Source organism: Rattus rattus, chromosome 8 (assembly GCF_011064425.1).
Source record: "Rattus rattus isolate New Zealand chromosome 8, Rrattus_CSIRO_v1, whole genome shotgun sequence".
In the NCBI taxonomy this organism is placed as follows: domain Eukaryota; kingdom Metazoa; phylum Chordata; class Mammalia; order Rodentia; family Muridae; genus Rattus; species Rattus rattus.
Window position 1 is genome coordinate 113027082 of NC_046161.1, and position 26388 is coordinate 113053469.

Below are 26388 nucleotides of genomic sequence, written 5' to 3' on the forward strand. Positions count from 1 at the left end.
CCCTCAGTGACTCTCCCTGCTCTGATGCCTTTGCTGGGAGAGGAACCTGAGGCCCAGGGAAGAAGACTAGAAAAGAGGGGTTTTCTGACCAGAGCAGATCACATCCTGGGTCCTTCTACCCTGCTTCATGGTGGTCAGGAGAGAGTTGTAAGGATTTCAGGTATCAAGACAACAGCAAATGAGCTAGCAACCTTAGCCTGCTGCCTTGTTAGAGCTAAGGCAGGGAGACTGGGCTGATGTGCTCTGCAGCAGCATCTTTTCTCCGGAAGTCGGGCTGTTGCTTAGAGACAGTCCACCAGTGCTAAGGTGTCTACTACCGTGCCGTGTTCTCTGGGTTCCTTGGGATCCATGGGCTGAGCGAGCTCTTGTATTTAGAGACTTCCCTTTCCCTTGACGTCATCTCAGGTCACCTTGAGCCTTCTGTTTACATCCCGGCTGACATAGGCAAGAGACTATTGAGTTGAGGTCTAGACACCATAGAGACTGGAATAGAGGCCAGATACCTGTAGGTGCTGTGGAACCTACAGCTTAGTTAAGCTGTCTGTCTGTCCCGGAAACTCTCAAGGCAGGATCTGACCAATGGGAGTTGGGGCTTGTCTCCTTTGCCCCTCCCCCCAGGCCTGGGAAGGGAACCCACAGAGCTGAGAGGTTGGAAGTAGCGGCAGGAGTCCTGATTCCCACCCATCAGTCATTGCTGCTCATTGACCGGTGCTTGGGCACTCTGCTCCGCAACTCCCCATCGGGACCGGATGTGCACCAGCCTTGGGCAGTGAGGGAAAGGTGAATTGCCATTCAGCCCATATCTTTCCCATAAAAGAAAATGTTTGCTGGAAAGAATAGATATATATCAAGTCAACAGGGACAGGAGATCACTCTAATCCTAGTGAGGTAGATTAGAGGATGCTGACATTACTTTTGGTTTTCAGATAAGGTATGTTAAGCCCAGTGGGCCTTTGGGACCTCTTTTGGAGGAGACAAACAGAATTATCACCAAGCTTGTCCTCCTCCTCCTTCTCTTCCTCTTCCTCTTCCTCCTCCTCCTCTTCTCCCTCTCTTCTCCCCCTTCCCTCTCTTGTTTTTCCTTTTCTTTTTGAGGCAAGGTATTGCTCTGTAGCCCAGGTTGGCCTCAAACTCAAGATTCTCCTGCCTCGGCCTCCTGAATGCTGGGATTACAGGTATGTGACACCCACTCTGAGACTTGCTGTTCTCATAGATAGCAAACCAGTTATGCAGATTCTCAGTGTTGGAGGAAGGCAAATCCCACAAGGTCAACTTAACACTTGATCTCTAATTCAGGACAAAGACTGTGTGTGCCTGGGCAACCCCAGGGTGTCCCCGAGGTCTCTTTTTTTTTTCTTTTTTCTTTTTTTCGGAGCTGGGGACCGAACCCGGGGCCCGAGGTCTCTTATTAGGTGTATAGCATGTTGAGAACATCAGCTGCTCTCAACGTTGTTGAGAACAACGCTGCAGATGGGTTTTACTATGAAGCACACGATTCCCACGTGCTTAGTGTTAGACACGCGTTAAAGAGGATGATATGATTAATGGCAACCTATAATGTGGTTGACGCGAGTGGGCTTTGACATGAGTGGGCTTTAGTGGGAGCATCATGGTTATATTTATTGACAGCCAGCCGAGGACAGAATGTTCCTGGGAGAGGAGAGTGTGATGCTGTCTGAGGTCAGGAGTGGGCATTAGAGAGAGCTCAGAGTAGATCTCCAGGGATGGGAAGGAGTTAAGTGGGTTAAAAGAACGGTTGGGTTTGGGGTGAAGAAGAGAGTCAGGAGTGTCAGTGAGAGGGCCACACAGAGGTCTGGAAGAGTAAGGGCACATGCTTGCCCATGTGTGTTATCAAGGCAGTGGCAGAGCTGGACTTTGGAAGAGTCAAAGGTCAAGAAAACTGGCCGTATTCACACGGGTGTGTCAGCTCTCAAAACAGATTAGCTCACTGGGTGTAAACAGATCATCCCAGTAACTTTCTGTACAATAGCCGCTGTTAAACCGGTGACTAAGGTAATTACCCAGGAGATCTCAGAAATTCTCTTCCCAAGAAAGCCAGGGGAGAGGTTAACCATTATTGTGGGTATTGTGGGATGGGCAGTGTGAGCCATGGTCACCTGTGCCCAACTTGGAGGCCAAGCGAGAGGCTGTGCTCCTGTGCCTCACTCTCTTCCCTTCCCCCTCTCAGACCCCACCACTCAGCTTGCTCTCTTCTGTACCTCAGCCCCAAACCCCATGGCACCAACTTGCTCTCTGCTGTGCCTTTACCCCCCCCCCCCAGCTTGCTCTCTCTGGGACTTTCTCCCCTTCCCCCACTCCCACCCCGACCCCCATTCCCAAGGCACCAGCTAGCTCTCTCCTGCTTGTTCCTTCTTTTCCCATCGCTATGATAAAACGCCTTACAAGAAGCAGCTCAAGAAAGGAAGGGTTTGTTTGAGGTCCTAGTTTGGAGTATGTTCAGTCCTTCCTGTGGTCCTGCTGCATCTGTGGTTAGGAAGCCGAGAAAGAGCCCCATTGTTGCTCCGTTTTGGGTGTTTTTTGGTTTTGGTTTTGTTTTTGTTTTAGTCCAGGAAATTTCCTTGAAGACGTGCCCAGAGGTTTCTTCTCCTAGGAGCCTGTCAAGTTGTTGATAAGTGTCATTGTCACAAGGCTCTAGGGTTGAAGTGACTTTAGTTTTACAGCAGGGGATCCTGAACCCCAGGAGGGGGAGTGGTGGGAGAATTTCAGAGCTGTGGCCAGGAGAGAGGCCCCTTGACCACCAGCCCTCTGCCTCTGCCTACAGCTTTATTTCTTTTCTTCATCTCACCAATCGATAGGAAGAAAGAATACAGAACGTGGAGAAACTGGAGGTGTTCCCCTCCATGGCAGAGTGCCCTGGGAACTCCCGACAGAGGCAGGAGAAGCAATGGCTATGCTCCTGTCTCAGACCTCAGTTCTGAAGTTGCGGTTCCGTGGCAGACAGCTTGCTTGGCATACACCAGGCCCAGAGCTCACGCCCCAGCACCTAAAAGTTAAAGTAAAATAAGACTGGTGCTTTGAACTCACAGACACTAAGATTATTTTTTAAAAATAATTATTTTTTTATGTATACTGAAAGACCCCCAGATTTTGGGGAGACTCTCGCTCCAGTCACGGGTTGGGGTACCCCCAGGAAACACGAGACGCCGGTCTTGATGTAATCAGCAAGAGGCAGTTTTATTTACGAGATCTCGGGCTGACACATATCCCACACAGGAGATTGAGTCCAGCCTCGAGCCTCTCTAGGCAGGAGCTTATATAGGGAAAACCAGGGGTTTCGTGTGGATACACATAATTGGCTAATACAAAGGGTGCACAGTTACTATTGGCACGGAGTTACATCAACAAAGCATACGTGTAATCTAGCATCTCAGCAATGTGGGCAGGGCAACTCATCTCACTGCAGCAGGGGGATGACCCATCCTCAGGGAGTGAAGGAAGGGGAGGGGGTGGCTCCAGATGGCCAGTGTCCTTGGGAGCTGATAGTCCGGCCAGTGAGCCCTATCTCAAATTGTCTCAGGCATGTCTGGACTTTGTTCATGACTAACTTTTAGAAATTTTAACCCTTCATTCCCCTCTGCTCTTAGTAAGTAGTCCTAATCCTAGGACTACATGACGAGTCTAGCGTTTAGAGGCTCTTCACTCCGTACAGCCCGATACTGTTTTCTCAACATAAGGACATGTATAGCACTAATCCGTTCCCTAACAAAAGCAAAAAGGCGGTTATGATGCAGGGCCCAACAGTGAGCAAAAGGAGGAGGATAATCGAGGGACCAGCTAAGGCTGACAGCAGGGTGGTAAGCCATGGGGACCTATCGAACCAGCTTTGAAACCAGTTATCAGTGGTTTCTCGTTCTCGTTGTCTCTTGTCCAACCTCTCTCTAAGTTTAGCCATAGAATCTTTAATGGTTCCGGAGTGATCGAGGTAAAAACAACATTTTTCCCTCAAAGCAGCACATAGCCCTCTTTCTTTAAGGAATATCAGGTCTAATCTTCTCCTATTTTGAAGGACTATCTCTGAGAGGGAGATTAGGTATTCTTGGAGGTCAGCTAAAAAGTCTTTAGGATTCCAATCTGAATACTATCTAAACCTATACACCAAGGTCATGACTATCTTAGAACTTTTAAACTTATGGTCCCTGAGGCACAGTCCCAAGAAGTGTTAGGAGTATTAACATATGTAATGTTACATCATTTGTAATAGAAATCAAGCCCATCTCTATATTTTTCTCGATGGAACCCAGGGCAAACATGAAATTCTTGTTTCTAAAGCACACTCCTCAAGTGAGCATTATAACAACCTCCCAGTCACTGATGTATAAATCTAGGGAGCTTTTTGAAGATCTGAGTGTCCCTCTAGGTCCCAACTCTCAGCCCCAACAGCTAGTACGCTGCTGGTGAGGGCTGAGACTTGATGGCTGTCAGGGTGGTCAGTAGCACCAGGTACGGTCCTTTCTAGCGAGGCTCGAGTGTCTGGGCTCTGTGTCATTGTATGTAGCTACAGTCTCCGACCTGGAACGGATGAGATGTCTCGGGGGTCCCCGGGGCATAGGCTGCTGTCAGCTGTGAGCAGATTTCTTTCTGTATCACCTGTAGGTCTTTTACCCTGACACATAAATCATTATTACTATGACATATTGGTTCAGTAACATCATCTAATACAGTCAGAGGAGCTGAGGCCCCATATAAGATCTCAAAGTGGGTAAAGCTGAATCTGGAAGGGGTATTTCTTGCTCTGAAGAGAGCAAGAGGGAAGGAGTGTCACCCAGTCTGTGCCAGTCTCCATGGTTAATTTGGTCAGGGTCTCTTTTAGAGTCTTATTTATTTATTCTACCTGTCCTGAACTTTGAGGGTCTGTAAATACAATGTAATTTCAATCGACCTCTAAATACTTGGCCACACCCTGGCTTACCTTAACGAAAGTAGGGCCTAGGGCGTTGTCTGACCAGATTACCTTGGGCATTTTAAATCGGGGTAAGATTTCTTCCAGTCCATTTCTGTATTTGGCAAAGTGAGTCTTTTCTTTGTTCTCTGAGGAGTATAGCTTTCTCAAGGGTGTCATTGTCTTTTGTTGTTTAAGCAATTTGGGCCTTTTCTTCTGTTGTACATTCTAAGTGAGGCCATCCCTTAGTCCAATCCCAGTTCCCAGTGGCTGTCTCTTGTAGGCCTGTAACCAGGATAGGCTCCTGTATAGCCATTTCCCGAGCCACTTTATCTGCTTTGTTACTGTCCCATGCCACTGAATCTCTTCCTTCCTGATGTCCTGGGCAATGATTAGTACTCACAGTTGTTGGCTTCACCAGGGCATCCAAGAGATGGCAAAAGGCATCTCGGCACTGATGTGCTGGGGGTTGAGGTTCAAATCCCAGATGACATTGTGTTGTCCACCATGGCAGCACCCCTTATCTATCAGCCAGTCGAGGTCTTTCCTCCACCCATAGGCTTCCGTCAGTGCTTGACACTCGTGCTGTGGTGGCTCCAGGTCTGGATTGGGCAGCAAGGTGACCAGATTGTCCCCAACTGGTGGAGAATCTAGTCCATGGCAGCTGACCAGTGGTCCCATCTTTTGGGACACTCTATTCAAAGGCAAAACATCAGCCACTCTATCACAGTTTAAGTCCTGGATTGGGTGATAATTGTTAGTGTCCGGCTGGCAGGAGTGATGTGTTCCAGGCAGAACAGGACTAAGCCACACATCTCCCAGCATCAGGTACTGGTGCACTGAGACAGGTCTTAAGCTCCACATACACAGTCTGTAGATATGTATACACATGGCCTCACGCAGCCATTTTAGCCCATGTAAGCCATTTTGGAGAGCAATTTTCTCATGAGCAAGGGATAGGGGCAGTCAGGGATGACCATGAACTAGTGGGTGGGTTACCCAGCCCACGCCAAGGTCCACTGTTCTTCGGGCATTCCATAAGTATTGTTCGTTGCCAGTAGCCCCTTGCACTCAAGGTCTTTGGATATTGGCCCACTGGGGAGGGGGGCATAGGAACACAGAGCATTGGGTCCCTGTATCCACACTTCCCTTCTATCTCTGTACATAGCCAGCACTCTCGGACCAAGAAGCTCTCCAGTGGCCCCTCTTGTTCTGTCTTGGGCAGTCCCTGACCCATTGTCCTTTTTCTTCATATTAGGCACACTGATCTTTAGCCAGGAATTCTCTTCTGTTGCCAGGTACTATCTTCCTAGGTTCCCTAACTACTGTGGCCAGTATATGTTCCTCTCTTGTCTCTTTTCTTCCCTAGCTTCCTGTTCTTTTTACCTTCTTTCCTCTTTCTCTTTCTCAGTCTCTCTGTCTGTTTCTTCTTCTACAGCTATTAGTTGCTGTCCACTTTTGTGCACCGACCCTGAACCATATATCAACCTTATTTTCTCTGTAACTTACAACAACTCTCTCAGTGACTTAGCTTAACCCTTCAAGTTTCTGTAACTTTTTCTTTATATCTTTTTCTTACTTTTAGCCAAATTGGTGGGCGTTTTCTAGCCCCTCAGAGACCCACCCTTGGGCCTGGCAGCAGACCTGGCACTCCCCTACCTTTAGGCATATTCAAGTTAACAGTCAGGAGTGAGGGTCTTCCATCCGTGTCTGGAACATTCTCTCTGGCCTCCAGTAGGATTCCGTCTTTCCTCAGTGGTAAAGAAGACCTGTAACAGTTACTAACAAGCATCTCAAATGGGATGGTGAGAAACAAGAGAATCTTGAGAATAGAGGTCCACTGAAGAGGACAAATAGCATTTAGTCACACAGCTAAACCAGGAGGACTTTTTGGGACAAAAAGGCCATTGTACAAATAGCAAAGGTTTGTAGTCTCCAATACCTCAACAAGGAGACATTGTCCTAAATTCTTTTAGAAGTCTGGTTTCTAGGATAAAAATTCCATAAAAATATTATCTCAATTTAGACCTGTTTCCCTAGATTGGCCCACGTCACATGTTGTCTAGAACGACTTCATCCAAATTTCCAGGTTTATGTCAACTTTCTGTTACCAATATTATATCTTTTTAACCATATCTAATAACTTAAAAGCCAATAGTCCATAACCAAGGCATGTAGAGCATATTTATACATTTAAAACCAATGAGAAACAAAATTGAAGTGGCTACACATATCTTTAATATTTAGACCAAGCACCATTTTCACCTGTTGAGTCTAATAATCACAGTCAAAGATTTTCTAAGAGAAACAGCCATCAGTTTTATTACCATAGAAGCTGAGGAGCTGCTGGTGCCTTCAAGATCAGCTCATGCAGACGCTCAGCTCCCCCGGGCGGCTTCTCCAGCTGAACTGCTTTTTATTCATCTGTTCCTTTTTGAAACGAGTTAAAACCAAATCAAGGTGCGAACGACCAGCAAATAAAGTTTTTACCATTTTCTCTTTTGAACATGAAACATAAAATATTTAAGCAACAAGAAACAAAAACCACAGACATGAATTTACATACATGGACGGCTTGGTGCACCAAGGACAGACAATAGACAAAGAGGAAAAACTAGATGGTGTTCCACAAAAGGAACCCAGAGTAACCAGTTCACCTGGGGCTATCAAGACCTCAGTAGCAGCCCTTTACCAAACTGTCTCACTGGGTTAAAGGCCCATGGAAAAGAAAACATTAATCTTGACCTTGGCCACCGCCAAAGCCTGAATTCTAAATTTTGACTGGCAAAACAAAGTTCTTCACAGTTTGTTGCAGATTCTTTGAAACTATTTTAGGGGCTTCTCTGCCCCCCCCCAACCTGGGGCATTTTGACCACAGGGGAAGGAACTGGCTGCTGTGGGGATAGGATCAAAGGCACTCTCCATGTCAATGATGACTAACAGGGAAGGTTACTTAATGTTGGAGATCAACTCCTCTCTTGGAATAGGGCCAGCAGATAAGGCAGGCTCCCTTAAAGAACTTCTCTTCATGAACACTCTCCTTTTGTGAGCAAGTGTTGAAGGTCTGGCCACTGAAGGCAGCAACTGGAATTATTTTATTTATTTATTTATTCAGGGCCAAAAGTCTCATAATACAACCACTAACTCTACGCTATCTTTTTGTTGTCAAAGCGCCAACCCCAGCCGGCCTCCTTACCTTGAAACTCCTCTTACGCTGACTTGGCCAGAGCTGCGCTGCTGCCCACGCGCAGCCTGTAGCCTGCTAGCAGGCCTGCATGCTCACCACCCTCAGCCCCTACATTTTCCTACTCTGTGTTGTCCCTCCTTAGAAGCTGTGAATGTTTAAGCAACAGGGAGAATTTTTTCTTCAGGATCTAAGGTAAAGCTTTCAGGTTCTTGTTAATGCCTGCTTCAGACGGATCACTCGCTAACCTGGAGTCCTTCATACACAACGGTTAACAGCAGCTGGGCTGGACAATGGAAGTAAAGAGAGGGGCAGCTCTCCTTGAGGAGGAGGCTCAAGAGAGAAAGATAAAACTCCCCGGCAGAAAACAATTTCTCTCAAGCAAATTATTTTTAACTTTTAAGTTAAGCACCAAGAGGACCAAGTAAAACTCCTTGACAAACAAAGCAAACAGTTTCAAGATTTCAAACACAGTTGTCAGTCCAAGATTTTAAACACAGTCAGATCTTTTTGACTGTCAGTTGCCGGGTCCTCCCGACAAAGGCTGGCTCGCGGAACGTCTCTCACGCATCCCAGAACCTGCGAGATTGGGGCGTCCTCCTGTGCGCTTTCTAAAAAGGAAAAAAAGAAAGAAAAAGACTATTCGGAGTAGGAATCCTTCATCTACAGGCGTCTGTCCGGGGTGGGAAGCCCTTCCACCCAAGCACACTTAAATACGGGGTAGGAAGCCCATCTACCCAAGTGCACTCAAAAACAACAGGGTGGGAAGCCCATCCACCCGAGTACACTCAAAAACAACGACAGGGTGGGAAGCCCATCCACCCGAGTACACTCAAAAACAACAGCAACAGAGTGGGAAGCCCATCCACTCGAATGCACTCAAAAACAACAGCAACAGAGTGGGAAGCCCATCCACTCGAATACAGGGTGGGAATCCTTCTTCTGCCCAGACAGTGCACCAAGACCTTAAACCGGTAATTCACACACACACTACTCTCACACTCACACAGTGGCCACTTTCCAGCACTCACGCTAACGTACCTCCAAGAGGCATTCGGGTCTCCGGGGGTTACGCTCCTAACCCGGACGAGCCCCCAATGAAAGACCCCCAGATTTTGGGGAGACTCTCGCTCCAGTCACGGGTTGGGGTACCCCCAGGAAACACGAGACGCCGGTCTTGATGTAATCAGCAAGAGGCAGTTTTATTTACGAGATCTCGGGCTGACACATATCCCACACAGGAGATTGAGTCCAGCCCCGAGCCTCTCTAGGCAGGAGCTTATATAGGGAAAACCAGGGGTTTCGTGTGGATACACATAATTGGCTAATACAAAGGGTGCACAGTTACTATTGGCACGGAGTTACATCAACAAAGCATACGTGTAATCTAGCATCTCAGCAATGTGGGCAGGGCAACTCATCTCACTGCAGCAGGGGGATGACCCATCCTCAGGGAGTGAAGGAAGGGGAGGGGGTGGCTCCAGATGGCCAGTGTCCTTGGGAGCTGATAGTCGGGCCAGTGAGCCCTATCTCAAATTCTCTCAGGCATGTCTGGACTTTGTTCATGACTAACTTTTAGAAATTTTAACCCTTCAATACAAGTACACTGTAGCTGTACATTCAGACATACCAGGAGAGGGCATCTGATCACTTTACAGATGGTTGTGAGCCACCATGTGGTTGCTGGGAATTGAACTCAGGACCTCCAGAAGAACAGTCAGTGCTCTTAACCACTGAGCCATCTCTCCAGCCCCACACTAAGATTCTTAAAGGACACTGACATTTTACTAAACAAATACCAGAACTTGCTTTTAAACTTGAATTTTCGGCATCTCTTTCAAATACCCTTTTAGCATTTACTAATTTACATCAGAGTCTGTATTTCTCTCCCCTGTGAAGATGTTTCTTTCCCCAGGTCTTACGTTTCCTGGTTAATGTCTCAAGGGTTGTAATGTCTGAGTGTCTGGCAGTTACAGAAAGGGGCTCTAATTATACGTCTATTTTAAAGGACATGCGACCCTTTAGTAAAGTGTATATTGTACACTGTGACGCTGTAATGTCTGCCTTTTGTGTCCTCTCCTTTGCTGTTAGTGATGCTGTGCCTGTTGTGTCCTGGGTCACCTTTCTCTAATAAGGCTTTGCTGCTTCAGGAGAGTATCAGAAGTCGACTCTTCAATGCATGGCTTGGGCTGTCTGGACTTTCTCACACTACGTTTTGCAGATGCGTCAAAATCACTGTGCTCTGTTTCCCTTGGGCGAGGTGGGCCTTCCAATGGTGCTCCTACCTGGGTGAGTAAGGGAACTCCAATCTCTCCAAAGTCAGTGAATTTTCAACGTTTTGTTTTCTTTCTTCTGTTTAATCTGGGGTCAATGTGTCAAAACTGACTCAAAACGTACGGTTTTCTGAAATGATCTTGAGACTATGGACTGTAATTTCTGGAAATGTTTTAGCCATGGCGAAAGAGTCTAGTGCCATTAGTCTTGTATCTTTGCACGTGTAGAGAAGGCACTTTGCATGTTTGATGTATTTGTATTTGTTAAGGGGGACATATTTGGTCCAATAGAATGACAGATTTTAACTATGATTGGAAATGTCTAAGCAGTTTAGACTTACATTGTTAAAATTAAAGCTAGTTTTTTTTTCAAATAATATATTCTGATTGTGGTTTCCCTTCCATCAACTCCTTCCAGATCCTGCCCACTTCCTGATCCACCCAAATCCATACCCTTTCTTTCTTTCACTTTCATTAGAATACAAACAGGTATTAATAATAACAATGACTATGACTATGACTATGACTATGACTATGACTATGACTATGACTATGACTATGACTATGACGACGACGACGACGATAAAGCCATAGTGGGACAAAACAAACACAGAGAAGAAAAAGAGCCAAAGAAAAAGCACAAGAAAAGCAGAGACATACACTTGCACACACAGAAGTCCCATTAGAACGCAAAACCAGGAACCATTATACATACACAAAGGACCTGAAAGAAGGTTTTAAAAATCCCGGACAAAGCATTAGGAGACCACGAAGAACCCGCAAATGCCATTGAGTTCATTTTGCATTTCCCGTTTACTGTTGGGCACAGAGCTGCTTTTGAGAGCGGTTTGAGTGTCTACAGTGATACTCTGTTGGGGAGAACTAATTTTTTATTTGCCCGTGGTTATCAATTGGAGACAGCGTCTTGGTTAGGGGTGGGGGTTGTGTCCACTTCCCTGCTTAGAAGTGGGACCCCACCTGGCCCAGACCCCTGCCGGCCCCGTGCATGCTACCTCAGTCTCTGAGTTCCTATGTGTGTCCGTCCTGCTGTGTTTAGAGGGCCTGGCTTCCTTGGTGTCCTTTATCCCCTCTGGCTCGTAGAATCTTTGGATCCCTCTTTTTCAGGGTTTCCTGAGCCCTGAGGGGAGGGATTTGATACAAACATTCCATTTAGGGCCAAACATTCCAAGTTCTCTCACTCTCTGTATGTTGTTACATTTTGGGTCTCTGTGTCTGTTCCCATCGGCTGCAGGAGGAAGTCTCTGATGATGGCTGAGCAAGGCACTGATCTATGAGTGTGGCGGAATGTTTTTCTATTAAGTGTTCCTTTAACAGAACAGTAGCATTGGTTTTGTGCAGCTTCAGGTACTTGGCCGCCTAAGCAGTGTCAGGGGTGGGTTCTATGGCGGTTTGAATACACTTGGTTGGGGATTATTGGCACTATTAGGAGGTGTGGCCTTGTTGGAGTGGGTGTGGCCTTGTTGGAGTGGGTGTGGCCTTGTTGGAGGAAGTGTGTCATTTGAGGGGTGGGGTGCAGGGCTTTGAGACCTTCCTCCAAGCTGCTTGGAAGCCAGCATTCTCCTGACTGCCTTTGGATGAAGATGTAGAACTCTCAGTGCTTCCTACACCATGCCTGCCTGGATGCTGCCATGCTTCCTGCCATGATGATAATGGACTGAACCTCTGAACCTGTAAGCCAGCCCCAATTGAATGCTGTCCTTTATGAGAGTTGTCTCTGAGACATCGTGGGTTTCATCCCATGGAGCAGGCCTTACAACCAATCAGATAGTGGCTGGTTACTCTGGATCGGGCCTTACATCCAATCAGATAGTGGCTGGTTACCCCCACAAGTTCTGGACCACTCTTGCTCCAGTGCAGGACACTGTTGTAGATTGCAGGATGTTTTTGATGGCGTGGTATTTACTGTTTTCCTCTGGAAGCCTACACAGTACATTCTAGTGTCGTGAACACTAGTCTGCAGAGGTGAAGGCTCTAAGTAGCTACCCGCTATTTCCTCCATGTCCAGTGAGACGGTAGGTCCTGTTTTCAGCAATAGGGCCCTGCCATCAGCTCATGGAGAGCTATGAGCAGCCATTGTTTGTGGCTTCCCATAGGGCCAGCCCTTTGGCCAACCACTCAATTAGTCCTAGCTTGTTCTCGGAATTGGAAACTTCATTTGGCCATGAGAGAGTCCAGCAGGGGCTTTGTGTCTCTTGTTGCTTGATGATTCTGTTTAGATTACCTTCCTATGTGTCTGTTTCAGGAAGCTGGTACTGTATTTGGGTTTCCATATGACCCTCAAATGACCCCAAGTTAGCTGTCCTTCATGTGTTCGCTCTCTGCCACTTCTGTTCTGAGCCTCCTTTCCATTCTCCACACCCCGTTCGTCCATAACTATTTTACGTCCCCTTCTAGGGTTATCGACCCTTCTTCCAGTCCCTGGTTCTGTACCTAACCTCTGGTTATACGGATCCTCGTTTGCTTACCTCAGGTTTACAGCTGACATCCACATAAAGGTGAGTGCACACCACATCTATCTTTTTGAGTCTGGGTTACCTCACACAGGACGCCTTTGCCTCCCCCTCTCCCCCAGCTCTATCCGCTTACCTGCAAACTTCACAATTTCACTTTTTAAACATCTGAGTAATATTCCATTGAGTAAATGTGCCCCATTCTCTTTACCCATTCATGCACTGACAGGCATCTAGTCTGTTTCCAGTTTTCGGTCATTTTGCATAGAGCAGCAGTGGACATGGTTGAGGAGGAAGTCTCTGCAGGGTGATGTAAGGGCCTCTGGGTGTTTGCCCTAGGGTGGTAGAGCTGGGGCTTGAGATAGATTCATCCCCAGCTTTCTGAGAAACAGTCATTCCCCAGTGGCTGTGCAAGTTTGCACTCCCATTGGGGGTAAATGAATCTCCCCGACTCTACCTCCTCACCAGAATGAGCCGTCCTTTGGTTGGTTGATCTTGACGATTCCGAGTGGCTTACGGTGAAATTGCAAAGTCGTTTGGATTTGCATTTCCCTGATGACTGGGGATGCGGAACATGTCTTTAAGAGCTTCTCGGCCAGCCATCTTTGTTTCTCCTTTTGAGACCTGTACCCAGTCTTTTAATTGGCTTACTTGTTTTCTCAAAGTCCAATTTTTAAAGTTCCTTATATATTTTAGATTTGAGCTCGCTTCATGATGTGCAGTTGGTGATTCTTTCCCCGTTCTGTAGCCTGTCACTTTGTATGGATGACGGTGAATGATAGTGACCTTTGCCATACAGAAGCTCTTCCGCTTCATGTGGTCCCACTTATTAATTAGTCCCAGACTTTTGTGCCTTGCAATCGGTGTTCTGCTCAGAGAGTCTTCTCCTATCCAACAAGCTTAAGTCTATTCCACCCGTTCTCTTTGATCAGGTTCAGGGTATCGGACATTATGTTGAAATCTTTATTAGACCACAGAGTTGAGTTTTGTGCAAAGTGATAAGTTTGGATCTGTTTGCACCCAGTTAGACCAGCACTATTTGTTGAAGATGCTGTCTTTTTTCCCCCACTGTGCATTTCTGGCTTCTCTATTAAAAAATCAGATGTCCATGGGTGTGTGGAACATATGTCTGGGTCTTTAATTCAGTTCCACTGATCAACGTGTCTGTTTTTATCCCGATGCCATGCTGTTTTTATTACTGTAGTTCTGTGCTGCAGCTTAAGATCGGGAACAGTGATGCCTCCAGCAGTTCTTTTATAATTCAGGATTGCTTCAGCCATCATGGTTTGTGTGTGAGTGTGTGTGAGTGTGTGACTGTGTGTGTGTGGTGTGTGTGTGTGTGTGAGTGTGTGTGTGTGTGTGTGTGAGTGTGACTGTGTGTGTGTGTGTGTGTGGAGTCTGTGTGTGTGTGTGTGTGTGTGTGTGAGGTGGGTGAGTGTGTTTGTGTGGGTGTGTGAGTATGTGTGTGAGTGTGAGTGTGTGTGTGTGGGTGAGTGTGTGAGTGAGTGTGTGTGAGTGTGTGTGTGTGAGTGTGTGTGTGTGTATCTGTGTGTTTTCATACAGGGCTGAGAGTTGTCATTTCAAGTTGTGTGAAGAATTGTGTTGGATTTTGATGGAAATTATATCGAACATATGTGTCGGTTCTGCAAAGATGGGTGTTTTTACTTTATCAATCCTACTGATGCACGAGCATGGGAGATCTTTCCATCTTCTGATATCTTCTTCAATTTCTTCCATCGATGTCTTTAAGTTTTGTTTTGTTTTGTTTTTTAATCATACAAGTCTTTCACTTGCTTGATTAGTGTTACCCCAAGGTATTTTTTTCTCTTTCTTGTGTACTGTGAAAGGTATTGGTTTTTTGATTTCTTTCTCAACCCATTTGCCATTTGTATACAGGAAATTTATTTAATCATTCTCCTCCCCCCTCACCACCACCACAACACACACACACTTTGGTGTTTGAGACAGGGTTTCTCTGGGTAGCCCTCACTGTCCTAGAACTTACTCTGTAGACCAGGCTGGCCTCAAACTCACAGAGATCTGTGCTTCTGCCCCCCAAGTACTGGGATTAAAGACATGTCCCACCACTGCCTAGCAAAGTCTACTTTTTTTTTTTGTTTGTTTGTTTAAATTTGTACTAATTTTGTGTCTTGCTACTTTGCAGAAAGCGTTTATTAGGAATGTCTTGGTGGAATCTTTAGGGTCAGGTATGTATAAATCATCTTCAAATAAGGACACTTTAACTTCTTCCCTTCCTGTTTGTATCCCCTTGATCTCCTTCTGCTGTCTTATTGCTCTAGCAAAGGTTTCAAGTACTATATTGAATACGTACGGAGAGACTGGACAGCCTTGTCTTACTCCTGATTTTAGTGGAAAAGCTTTGGGTTTCTCTCTATTTAGTGGATGTTGGCTGTGAGCTTGCTACTGACCGCTTCAGTTTGTTGAGGTGTGTCCCTTTCATCCCAGTCTTGCTAGGACCTACGTTGGAGAATGAAGACTGCCTGCCTGATTCCCTGGCCGGCACGGTCAGCAGGTTTCCAGGGAGAGCCTCCGGTGTCGGTATCGAGCCGGAGATCATTATTCTCAGCACAGAAGCTTCTGGAGTCTTTTGTTATGGGCTCAGCCTATTGGGTTTGTGTGGGGGGGTGGTGTCTTGATTTTTTTGGTTGAAGAAGATGGTTTGCTTCCCAGAAGCAGCTGTTCTGTAACACAGCAGCACTGTGACCGTCCCTGCCATTTGCTGTCTCCTAACCTGAGGACAGCTAAGTAGGTCTTGGTGTGGGAGGCTGCCTGGACACCCACACCTTCCTTCTCAGTACTGACAGCCTCTATGAAAGGGCACCAGTCCACCAGGTTCTCTCTTCCTCTCCCTGCCCATCCAAGCCCGGCACCCTCTTAAGGAGAAGGTCTGGGTGAAGGTGTGTGAGAAGAATTCTTGCTGTGCAAGTGGCTTTGTGTTGAACCAGTTCTTTGGTGCTGTGAAAGCAGGAGCACGTCTTGCAAGAAAAGATTGGCATTTTAATAGCTAGGTAGGAATCCTCTGACAGGTTGGCCTGCTTTCCTTCTGGGGACCCAAAGGTGACCCCTACTGGCAGGAAGACGCTATTACAGTCAGGACACTACCCGAGGAATGCTTTCTCTTTGGAAAAGAAAGACTTTTATGGGACTGTTTTCCCAACATGTATGTGTAAGCCACACCAACCTGGCTACCAACCCTCATCCCAGCAGTTTCACCCTAACAGTTATTTGTGTGTTCTCTGTGTGTGCACATGCATGTCTTTCTGTTTTTGCACTACATACAGACAGATGTCCAAGGAAACCAGACATTAGAGTACATTAGAACCCACACGGCTGGAGTTACAGGGGGTTGTGATCTCCTCCATGTAGCTGCTGGGAATTAGACCCAGGCCCTCTGCAAGAGCAGTGAGCTCTCACCTGCTGAGTCTGCCCTCAAGATGTTCCTTATTGATCTATTTTCTTTTCTTTCTTTCTTTTTTTTCTTTTTTTCGGAGCTGGGGACCGAAACCAGGGCCTTGTGCTTGCTAGACAAGCGCTCTGCTACTGAGCAAAATCCCCAACCCCCTTTTCTTTCTTTTTTAAAAAATTATTATTTATTTTATGTATACGAGAACACTGTAGTTGTCTTCAGACACATCAAAAGAGCATCGGATCAAATTCAGTTACAGATGGTTATGAGCCACCATGTGGTTGCTGGGATTTGAACTCAGGACCTCTGGAAGAGCGTGCTCTTAACCACTGAGCCATCTCTCCAGCCCCCTTGATCTGTTTTCTTATTAATAAGTAGTCATTTTAGTTCAGGGTTCCTCTGGGCACCTAAGGCCCTGCAACACTGCTCTAGCAGATCTGGGCTCTGTGAAGAACCCAAATGGAAGTGTCTTTGACCTTCTCTTGACCTTGGCTCTCCTTGGATCTATCCTGGCAGGAGCAGAGGTACAACTGTGTCCCTCCCTCTGGCTGTCAGACGACTGAACAATGACCCAAAGAATAAAAATTTCCTGGAAATCCTATGGAGGGAATGTTTAACATGCTGGTGCTAGCTTGAGGAGGAACCTGTCTCCAGAGAGGAGATTTCACAAGGGTCTGACAACTAATCAGATCACCTTATAGAAGAGACACATCCAGACATGCCAAGCAGGGCAGACCTTTACCAGGACTGCAGAGTTATGAATATCTCTTGGCCAAGCCTCGGTTGAGGAGCTACCTCAGTCAGTAAAGAGCTCGAGTCTGGATCCCCAGCCCCATGCACAAAGCGATGGTCGTAACCTCCCTTAACCACTGTCTTAGAGGTGTCTCAGGGTATCCTACACCCAGGATAGGACACAGGATGACATGACACTGGCTTCTGTGTTATTTGCCTGTAGCCACTCTCCCAAGGCCTCTGGGAGCTCCATAGGTCTGCTAGACTGAGTATGGTCCTGAGGTCACAAGGACTACTCAATAGTCAAGACAGGCTTTGTGGTTGGCATAATCCTGGAGCTGGGAAGTAGAGACAGGAGGGTCCCTGGAGCTTGCTGTCCAGCTAGTGTAGCAGAATCATTCCAGGTTCAGTGAGAGAATCAGAGAGTAAGGGAGAGAGCAATTGAGAAAGAAAACTGATATCTACCTCACGCACGCGTGTGCGCGCGTACACACACACACACACACACACACACACAGACACATAGACATACACATACAGACACACACACAGACATACAGATACACAGACACACACAGACACTCAGACAGACACATACAGACACAGACACAACACAGACACAACACAGACAGACACACAGACACACACAGATACACAGACATACACAGACACATCGACACACACAGACACACACAGACACAAGTATACGTACGGATACACCGACATAGACAGACACATAGACAGGCAGACACACACACACACACACACACACACACACACAGACACACAGACAGACACATAGACACATAGACATACACATACAGACACACACACAGACATACAGATACACAGACACACACAGACACTCAGACAGACACATACAGACACAGACACACACAGACACACAGACACAACACAGACAGACACAGACACAGACACACACAGATACACAGACACACACACACACACACAGGCACAAATATACGGATACACTGACATAGACAGACACATAGACAGGCAGACACACACACACATACACACACACATGCACACAAACACCCCCTCCCCCACAGTCTTGCATTCTAAGCCTCATGTCATGACCCTGAATACAGACACGGGTTTCCTGCACCTCTCTGTTCCTCTTCTCAATGCAGCCCCAGACTCAATAAACCTCCTTTCTTTGCTTCACACTGTTACTTGACTCATCGATTGATCACCACAGTGGGACTGGACAGCCAGAGCTAGATTTTGATTCTAAAATTCTGGTAACATCTTTGTAAGTCATAGGGTTCTAGAGGAGTTTTGAAGATTCGAGAATGACAAACTGCAAACACGTAAAGTGGACAGGACGAGACAAGCCTAGGTCTGCTTCCAAGAGCACCGAAGCCCTGGAGCAGCTGCAGCCTGGAGAGAGGCAGTGCACTGTGAGGCACCTGGGGTGCACTGGGCACGACCACTCAGAAGCTTCCTGGCAGTGTCTGCCGATGCCAACGGAGTCAGCTCAGGTGCAGGAGATGAAGCGAGATCCTGCAGGGTGGATCTTGACTGTACAGTGAGCCCAGGAATGCCCACCCAGCTTACCCAGTCATTTGTTGGAACCTGCCTCTTCCACAGGTCTCCCCTCTTTCACGTCTTTGCAAAGATGACCTGTGCAGCGGACTTTCACGTCTTCCCCAAAGGCCTCATGTGGTGAACTCTATAAAACTTTCTCTCACTTCCAAACTACCTCAGGCACAATCCTCCCTGCCACAGACTGCTTATTGGTTGGCTGTTTTGGCTGCAGAGTGAAGGGTCTCGGGTTTGGGGTTCAGGTGGGACACTGAGGCAGATTATCCCATCTGGTAAGAGATTTATTAATTTAACACCATGTACGTGGTGGGGCTCCAATGAGAGTTCAGACCCTCAAGGCAAAGTGTGGGTTTCTTTTAGGTCTCAGAGGAAGGGGAGTTGTCCTGAAGTCGGGCTGTCCCTGACTCCCCAGTAAGCAGCAGGAGAGGGGATCTTGGGTTGCCAAGAAGGAATGTGTAACTAGAAGGATGTGGGGGCGTGAGGAGGAGGGGTTCATCGAGTTAAGGTGTACCCATTATGTGGGTGTGGGCATGTGTCCCGCTAGACGCCCCAGACTCTGGTAATGAGCCTGCAAACTTCCTTGGCGAAATAAAAATGGCCCTGGAATCCAAGTGCTTGGGGAGTGGATTCTATTAGGATGTTACAGATTCTTAGACATGCTGCCAGTAGAGGGCGCTGGTCATTGCCTTCCTACTGGCTGATGGGCTGGAGAGGTGGCTCAGCGGTTCAGGGCACTTGCTGCTCTTCCAGATCATTTGGATTCAGCTCTTAACACCCAGGTCAAGCGGCTAACAACTCCCTGTGGCTTCTGCCCCAGGGGATCTGAAGCTCTTTCCTGGCTTCTGTGGTTACCTGAACACATGTGCACAAGCATGTGCACAACACATGTATACATATAAAAAATTAAAATTCTAAAAACACAACAAACAAACAAACAGGCTTCTGGAGGGTACCTTGGTCTGAGCTGGAGGGTAGTCTGGATTTAAACAGAACATTTCATCTTCAGGAACATTCGGTTCCGTGGCCTTGTTCTGGTTCACATCTCTGGCATGTTTGAATTGAATTGGGAAACCTGTGGTGGTTGTAGGCATTCTAGAAGGCTTGAGCCCACGAGGGTGCCACTGAGGGTTGTAATCTGAGAGCAAGTACAAGACAATAACCAGTGGAGTCGTAAGCCTGACACAGAGTAAACAGAAAAGGATACAAAATAATTGAACCCTCCTCCCCCCTCTCCCGTAGCAGTAAAAGGAACAGTTGGATCCTGGAATAGTGGAGCTACCTGATAAGCTAATTAGGTAAAGCCTTCAAGTGTCCGGCTACAAAATGCACACACTATGCATTTCTCTCAGAGGTGGTTACTTTGTTACATTAACTTTTCCATTTACCCCTGTACTCTGCAGAGCCTCTCCCCAAGGCAGAGCTACTTTGCCTTCTCTTAGGCTTACTGCAATCACTCAGTTTGGGGGGTAGACTTTTTTCTGCCTGGAAGTGAAGGTTGACTGACAGGTACTTCCAACTTTCCTAAGGAGTGTGAATCACGCACCTCCTAGATGGGCAAGGTCACTGGGCAGTCTGAGGTTAGAGTTTTTGCCTTACTAAGAGAGCTGGGCTCAGTCATACCAAGGAGGCCAGATGACATCCCTGGAGGGGAAGGTAGGGAAAGGATAGGAACTGGTGTCCTACTCAGCAGAAGGCCTTACTGTCACCAGCCCTGATCCCTCACTGGCAGCCCAGTCTGGAAATCTTCACTCAGGTGATAGGCTCAGTAGGTAACAGACAGACCTAAGCTTTGAACTTAGGTCTTTTTCACTCTGGAAACCAGTCTTAGACTAATGTTCCTCACAGACTCATGCACCTCTCCTCACCCCCTGGGGGAGCCAGTGATGTTTACAAGGCTGTCCCATAAACAGGCTTTAAAATGCATAGAATAAAACACATATGCTTACCAAGTCTACGAAAGCAGCCAGGAACAGCAGTTGCATTGAAATATACCTGGCAGCATTTGGTTCTTTGAGGCAGGTTCTCACTGTATAGCCTAGGCTGGTCTTGAACTCTCATTTTCCTGCCTCAGCATCCCGAATGCTGAGACTATAGGCGTGTTTCACCACGCCTGGCTTAATCGCCACAACTTTAAGAAACCGTGGCACACCGTATGTTGTGTCTATGCGTATTTGTGGGTGGGCGTACACCTATGTCCACGGTAAACCTGGTGTTTGCTAGATGGCAGCAAGCCCCAGGGACCTGCCTGTCTCTCTCCAGCAACAGGATTGCAGATGTGTCCCACCCACTTGTTTTTTTTTTTCAATTTTAAAATTTAATTTTTATGCTTACATGTATAAGTGCACCATGTCCCCTGGAACTAGAGTCATGGACAGTTGTGAGCCACTGTGTGCATGCTGGGAGTCTCAAATCCTGGTAGGGCAGCCGGTGCTCTTAACTGCTGAATCCTCCCTCCCTCGGGGCCCCAGCACCCAGCTCTTTATACGACTGCTGGCAATATGAACTCAGACCTTCATGCTTGTTCAGAAAGCACTTTACCCACCGAGCCATCTCCCAGCCCTGTGTACGTTTACTGGTATTTTAAATTCAGTAGTTCTGGGAAACAAAGATTTTCCAGGAAGTCATGGGTGATGTCTGTTGACGGGATATGAAGTTCCACTTTGGTGCTGACAAAGTGTGGGGTCATATGCCAACTGGAGGAGTGGTGAGGACTGCAGACCTTTTGCCTGTCAGGTGTGGATCCAGATTTCCCTGTCACGTCCTACTTGTTTCCCTTGCCCTGAGTCACTGGAGACCCATCGATGATGAACACAATGCCAGGCTCTTGTTAATCAGCAAGATCCCAGACACTTCCTGAGGCCTCAGCACATCCAATGGGCCGGTGTGGACTTAGAGCACCACAGAAAAGCAAGACACAATTCTCCCTTCCAGAAGTCCTCGTCTGGGAAGGGCCGTGTCCCCCAGTGAGGATGACGTTTCGAATGAGCTGCTCCAGCAGGAAGCAAATCCTGATTCCGTTTGTGCAACCTGCCAGTCGGTTGTAAACACTGACGCCAGCCTTTATGGCACAGCCTCAGCGTCCCAGCCAGCAGACAGCTGTGATGGTCAGCCACATACCACGAGCAGTCTCCAAGCAGTGAGCTCTGCGGAAGCCAGGCTGTGGCTGTGCATTGGCGGCCTCCCGATGCTCACATAACCTCTTGTGGGTAAACACTGTGGAGGCTGCAGGTGGGGTGTTCCCACCAGCGTTATCCCACCCTTGTGACTCAGAAGAGCTCGACTTCACTGTGTCATTTAGGTTGTGGTTTTGACTTCCTCCTCCTGGAGGCTTCTCTAGAGGATTATGGGAAGAAATACCCTAAAAGAGAGACCTGGTCCGTGAATTGGGAGGGTACTTTCTCGAGGTCCACCTGAGATGTCGGCCGTCATGGGAGCCTTGAGAGCAGTGCTACAAGCCTGCACCCTAGATCTTGGGAGGTAAAGGCAGAGTAGGTGCTCAAGGCTAGCCTTCCTGGATATGCTACCTGTTCCACAAACGCTCTTTAAAAAGTCTTTAAAATTCACAATGCAAAGGGGCTGGAGAGATGGCTCAGTGGTTCAGAGCACTAAATGCTCTTCCAGAAGTCCTGGGTTCAATTCCCAGAAACCACATGGTTTCTACCACAACCATCTGTAATGGGGATCTGATGCCCTCTTCTGGCATGCAGGTGTACATGAAGATAGAGCACCTGAGTGCCATTAAATAAACAAAGTAAATAAATTCACAATGCAGAACCCCTTGGGTAAGCTCCCTACCTTGGGGAAACTTACTCCAATCTCTCTTCGGGGTGTTCGCTTTGCTTAGTAAAATTTTGCTTGAAGCTACCTATGTCATTCTATTGAATTCATTTCTTTGAAGAGACCCAGAAGTCCCTATAACACATGGGCGGGAAATCTCTAAGACACGCCAGTAGTGCTGACCATGGGGACAGGTGGCCTCAGGGGGACCGTAAAGCCAGTAGTCAGGCACACAAGCTTGATCATGAGATGATTTTGGTTGAAGACCTGGTTCCGTCATATCCTAGTTCAAATCCCCTTTGTCTCTGTGCCTCAGTTCTTCATTCTGAAGGAGGAGTAACTAACACAATCCAAGAATTAAAATTAGTCATGTCACTGGGGAGGTAGACAGAGAAGGTTAAATGACCTGTGTGTGTGTGTGTGTGTGTGTGTGTGTGTGTGTGTGTGGTGTGAGAGAGGAGGATGGAGGATGGAGTGTCCCTATATCCATCTGGAGCTCGGTTTTGGCTACTGAGTTCCAAGGATCCTAGAACAGTGAGAGCCTGTTTCAAAAGCTAAGATTACAAGCACCACCACCACACTTGTCTTTTTACCTGAGTGTTGGGAACCCTCACTCAGATGTTCGTGCTTGTGTGGTGAGTACTTCGCTGTCCAAGACGCCACTACAGCCCCAGGGACAGCAAGACTGTGCAAAGGCTGACTCTCTCTTTTGTGTAAGGGAACTGGCTGCCTACTGGATGACTTAAGGTGGGGCATAGACAGGCATGTTTTTATTATCACATCTCATTGGGAGCTAACATCAAGCTGTCATTTCACTACTATTCTTTCATAAGCTGGGGTTAGGTAGATTTGAGTGTTTAAGTTTCAAGATGTCACACGTTGGCTAGAGGAACGTTCAAACAGTGGCACACACCGCAGGTGCTGTGACAGCGTATCACATAGCTGGTCCAATCACTGGTTAGGAGAGGGGAGCCACCTTGACCTTAGGGAGTTCTCCGGGATCCTGTAGCCCCGCTTGACACTCCCTGTAAGCCTGACAGGCTGACAGTAAGCACAAAGAATCTTGAAATCAAGTCCAGAGATCATGTCCACCCTCACTCATTCCTGGATATGCCCCTGGGCAGAGTTTCAAAACTTCGGCCACTACGCAGAAGAGGCTTATGAAAGTAGGGGAAGAGTCACAGCCAACTCTGCAAATGTGAAAACAGTGGCGTGTGTTCTGGAACGCAGGGGAACATTTCTTTTTTCCAGGTGTGCCAGGACCGGGGCGGGTGGGAGTGGGGGAGGGGGCATCAAAAGCATTTCCCGCAGCGGATGAAGCAGGCCGCCTCCCCTCCTCCCTTGTTCTGGTCCTCCGGTCCCGTCCGTCCATCCATCTGTCCGTCCATCCGTGTAGTGCTGTAGTGTCTGCAGCCTTCGGCGCCAGACTCCCGGACCTCTAAAACCAGGGGGCAGATGAAGCCAGCGGGTGGTTAAGTGAGATTCGTGCTGGGGTCCTTCAACTGGACAAGTGCTTCAGAGCCCTGTGAAACGCCAAGAACCCTTCAACTCCCCGAGGTTGTATTTTCTAGAAAAATGAGTCAGGCTAAACCGCCCCTGAGGCTTCATAGCTGTCATGTCCTCTCCCGTTTGCCAGATTCCGAGACCGCACCCAGGCCCCAGCTCCCAGCAGCCTGTCCACTGTGCAGACACAGCTTTCCCTATCGAGTACGTTTCCTTGCCCCGCTCTACGTTTCCCGTGAAGCACGTGATCCGGGTAGAGCCCCTAGAGCAGCTCCTGCAACCCACTTGGAGTGGAAGGGGTCAGGATGTTTCCTCAACTGACTCCTTTAGGGGTGCTTCAGTGGTAACGTGAGGAACCGTGTTTGATGGGGTACGTCCTAAGTTGCAGAGGTGGTTTGAACGTGAAATGTTCCTACAGGTTCCTTTAATGTCATGCTCCGACTCCAGCTGGAGGCTCTGGTTTGGAGACGAGGTGGAACCTCAGTGGGGCCAGACCCTGAGGTTTGATAGCTGGGTTCCACTTCTTGTCCACTCTCTCTTTCATGATTGTTACCACACTGAGACTTCTGGCTCCTGCCACTGTGCCTCCCCGAGCCCAGACTCCTCTAAGTCACTTCTTCTCGGGTATTTGGTTACAGTAGAAACCACTGAGGTTCCCACTCGGAAAGCAGAGACAGGCTCCCAGGAGCAAGCTGGCTAGCTGGCTTTCCTGCATCAGGGAGCTTGGGCTCCAGTGGGAGACCTTCATCAATGAACCTGGATGAGAATGGTGGGGTGATAGCCCCCCAACGTCAGCCTGGAGGTTCCGTACATGAACAAGATGTGCAGACGTGCACCACAGCACGCAGAGGCACAGGGAGAGGATACATGTTTGGATTCAGAGCATGGGGTGCAGACAATCAACTGGGTGGAGGCTGAGGGTGAGGCTTAGAGTAGTCAGGTCCAGATCCAAGTCCTGTAATCTGCATGATCTTATGTCTCTGTAATTTTCTTCCTTCTAAAATGGAGCTGAGAACAGAGCAGACAGGGGGCCTACATGGATCTTTAAAGTAGTGCCTCCAGCCCATTTACTGGGCTGTTCCTTCTTTTTATCTGGGCTCTGGCCCATGACAGGTCCTTGGGGATCAGAACTTAATGGAGAGTTGGAATGTTGCAGATCGAGAACCAACTTATCTTGGGCTGTTCTCAGCCCTCCTAGCATCTGACCTGCGATCTTTGTGATTGTCAGGTTAATCCTTTTGAAATGTTTTAACTGAACAGACCCTCTAGCTTTCACTAGCATAATAGCTAAGAATGTTACCAGCTAGGATATGAGACCCACAGGGAGATTTCCCCTACTCTGAAGTAGCAGGCCTACCTGATGTCTCTACTAACCTGTTTGAAATGTGCCTTGTTTTATGACTTCCTTTGTTCTGTAACAGTTCATAAAACTGTTTCTGGGGCAAGACGAATCCAGAATCCATGGTCCTGAGCCACCGTTACTCATATTTGACTCCTTGAGGGGGAGCTGTTTTATGAGGATAGTGGGTGAGGAGGTGAAGACCTTGTCTTTTTCTCAGTGGTTCATTAGCAACCAGTGTCTTCGGTTCCTCTGGGCATTGGCCTTGGGAGAATTGAAAACAGTTCAAAGCAAAGAAATTGGCAGCTGAGAGCTGGCAGCCACTGGTTGCCACCGCTGTGTCAGGCTGCCTAGGAGTCTCACCATGCAGGAGAGCAGCCAGCTGCCAAAGACAGATTCTCAGAGCCCAAGCCAGGGTGTGACTTTGGAATGTCTACTACTTGTTTTTACGTTTGTTTGTTGTTAAATATTTGTAATTTTATCCTTAACTATATGTGTTTGCGAGTGTCCAGATAAATGAGTGCCCATGCCCAAGGAACTCAGAAGAGGGCATTGGATCCTCTGCACCTGGGGTCTGTGAGCCACCAGCTATGGGCACTGGGAACTAAACTCAGGTCCTCTGGAAGAGCAACAAGCACTCTTATCTTCCAGCCCTCTTCCCCTCCACCATGTTTTTTTTCTCTGTGGGCCGGTCCAGGCTAGCCTTTGCTACATAGCTGAGGATAACTCCTAGTCCTCCCTCAGGGTTTATAGGTGTGCATCCCGCTGGGCCAGGCAGCTGGATCTTCAAGAGAGCAAGCAGGACGCTCTCTGTCTTGGAGGAGTGAACAAGACCTGAGGTAGGAGATCTGGGAAGAGGAGGAAACAAAGAACTAAACAGAACAGTTACAGAGAGAGAGAGAGAGTGGAGGGTGTGGTGGGTGGGGTGTGACTTTCTCTCCGTGATCCCTGGTACCACACTCTCCAGAGACGCAGTCTATCCCAAGAGCTCTACCACAGAGTGGCCACTAAGGGGTTTTGCTGGCACTTGCGAGCATGCGCATGTGTGTACAACAGGAACAGCACCCACCTTATTTTGAGGCAGGGTCTCCCATTTGCCTGAGACTCCGCCATTAGACTAGGCCTGAGACTCCACCATTAGACTAGGCCTGAGACTCCACCATTAGACTAGGCCTGAGACTCCACCATTAGACTAGGCCGGCCAACTAGGCCG

The 26388-nt window shown here is 47.8% G+C and overlaps 1 long non-coding RNA gene across 1 annotated transcript; it reads left to right on the forward strand.

Moving 5' to 3' along the window:
* Positions 1 to 824: 824 nt before the first annotated feature.
* LOC116907985 lies at positions 825 to 11814 on the forward strand. The gene is made up of 3 exons (XR_004388865.1): positions 825 to 931; positions 10306 to 10373; positions 11610 to 11814. It is a non-coding gene; the product is annotated as an uncharacterized LOC116907985 (long non-coding RNA).
* Positions 11815 to 26388: the final 14574 nt, after the last annotated feature.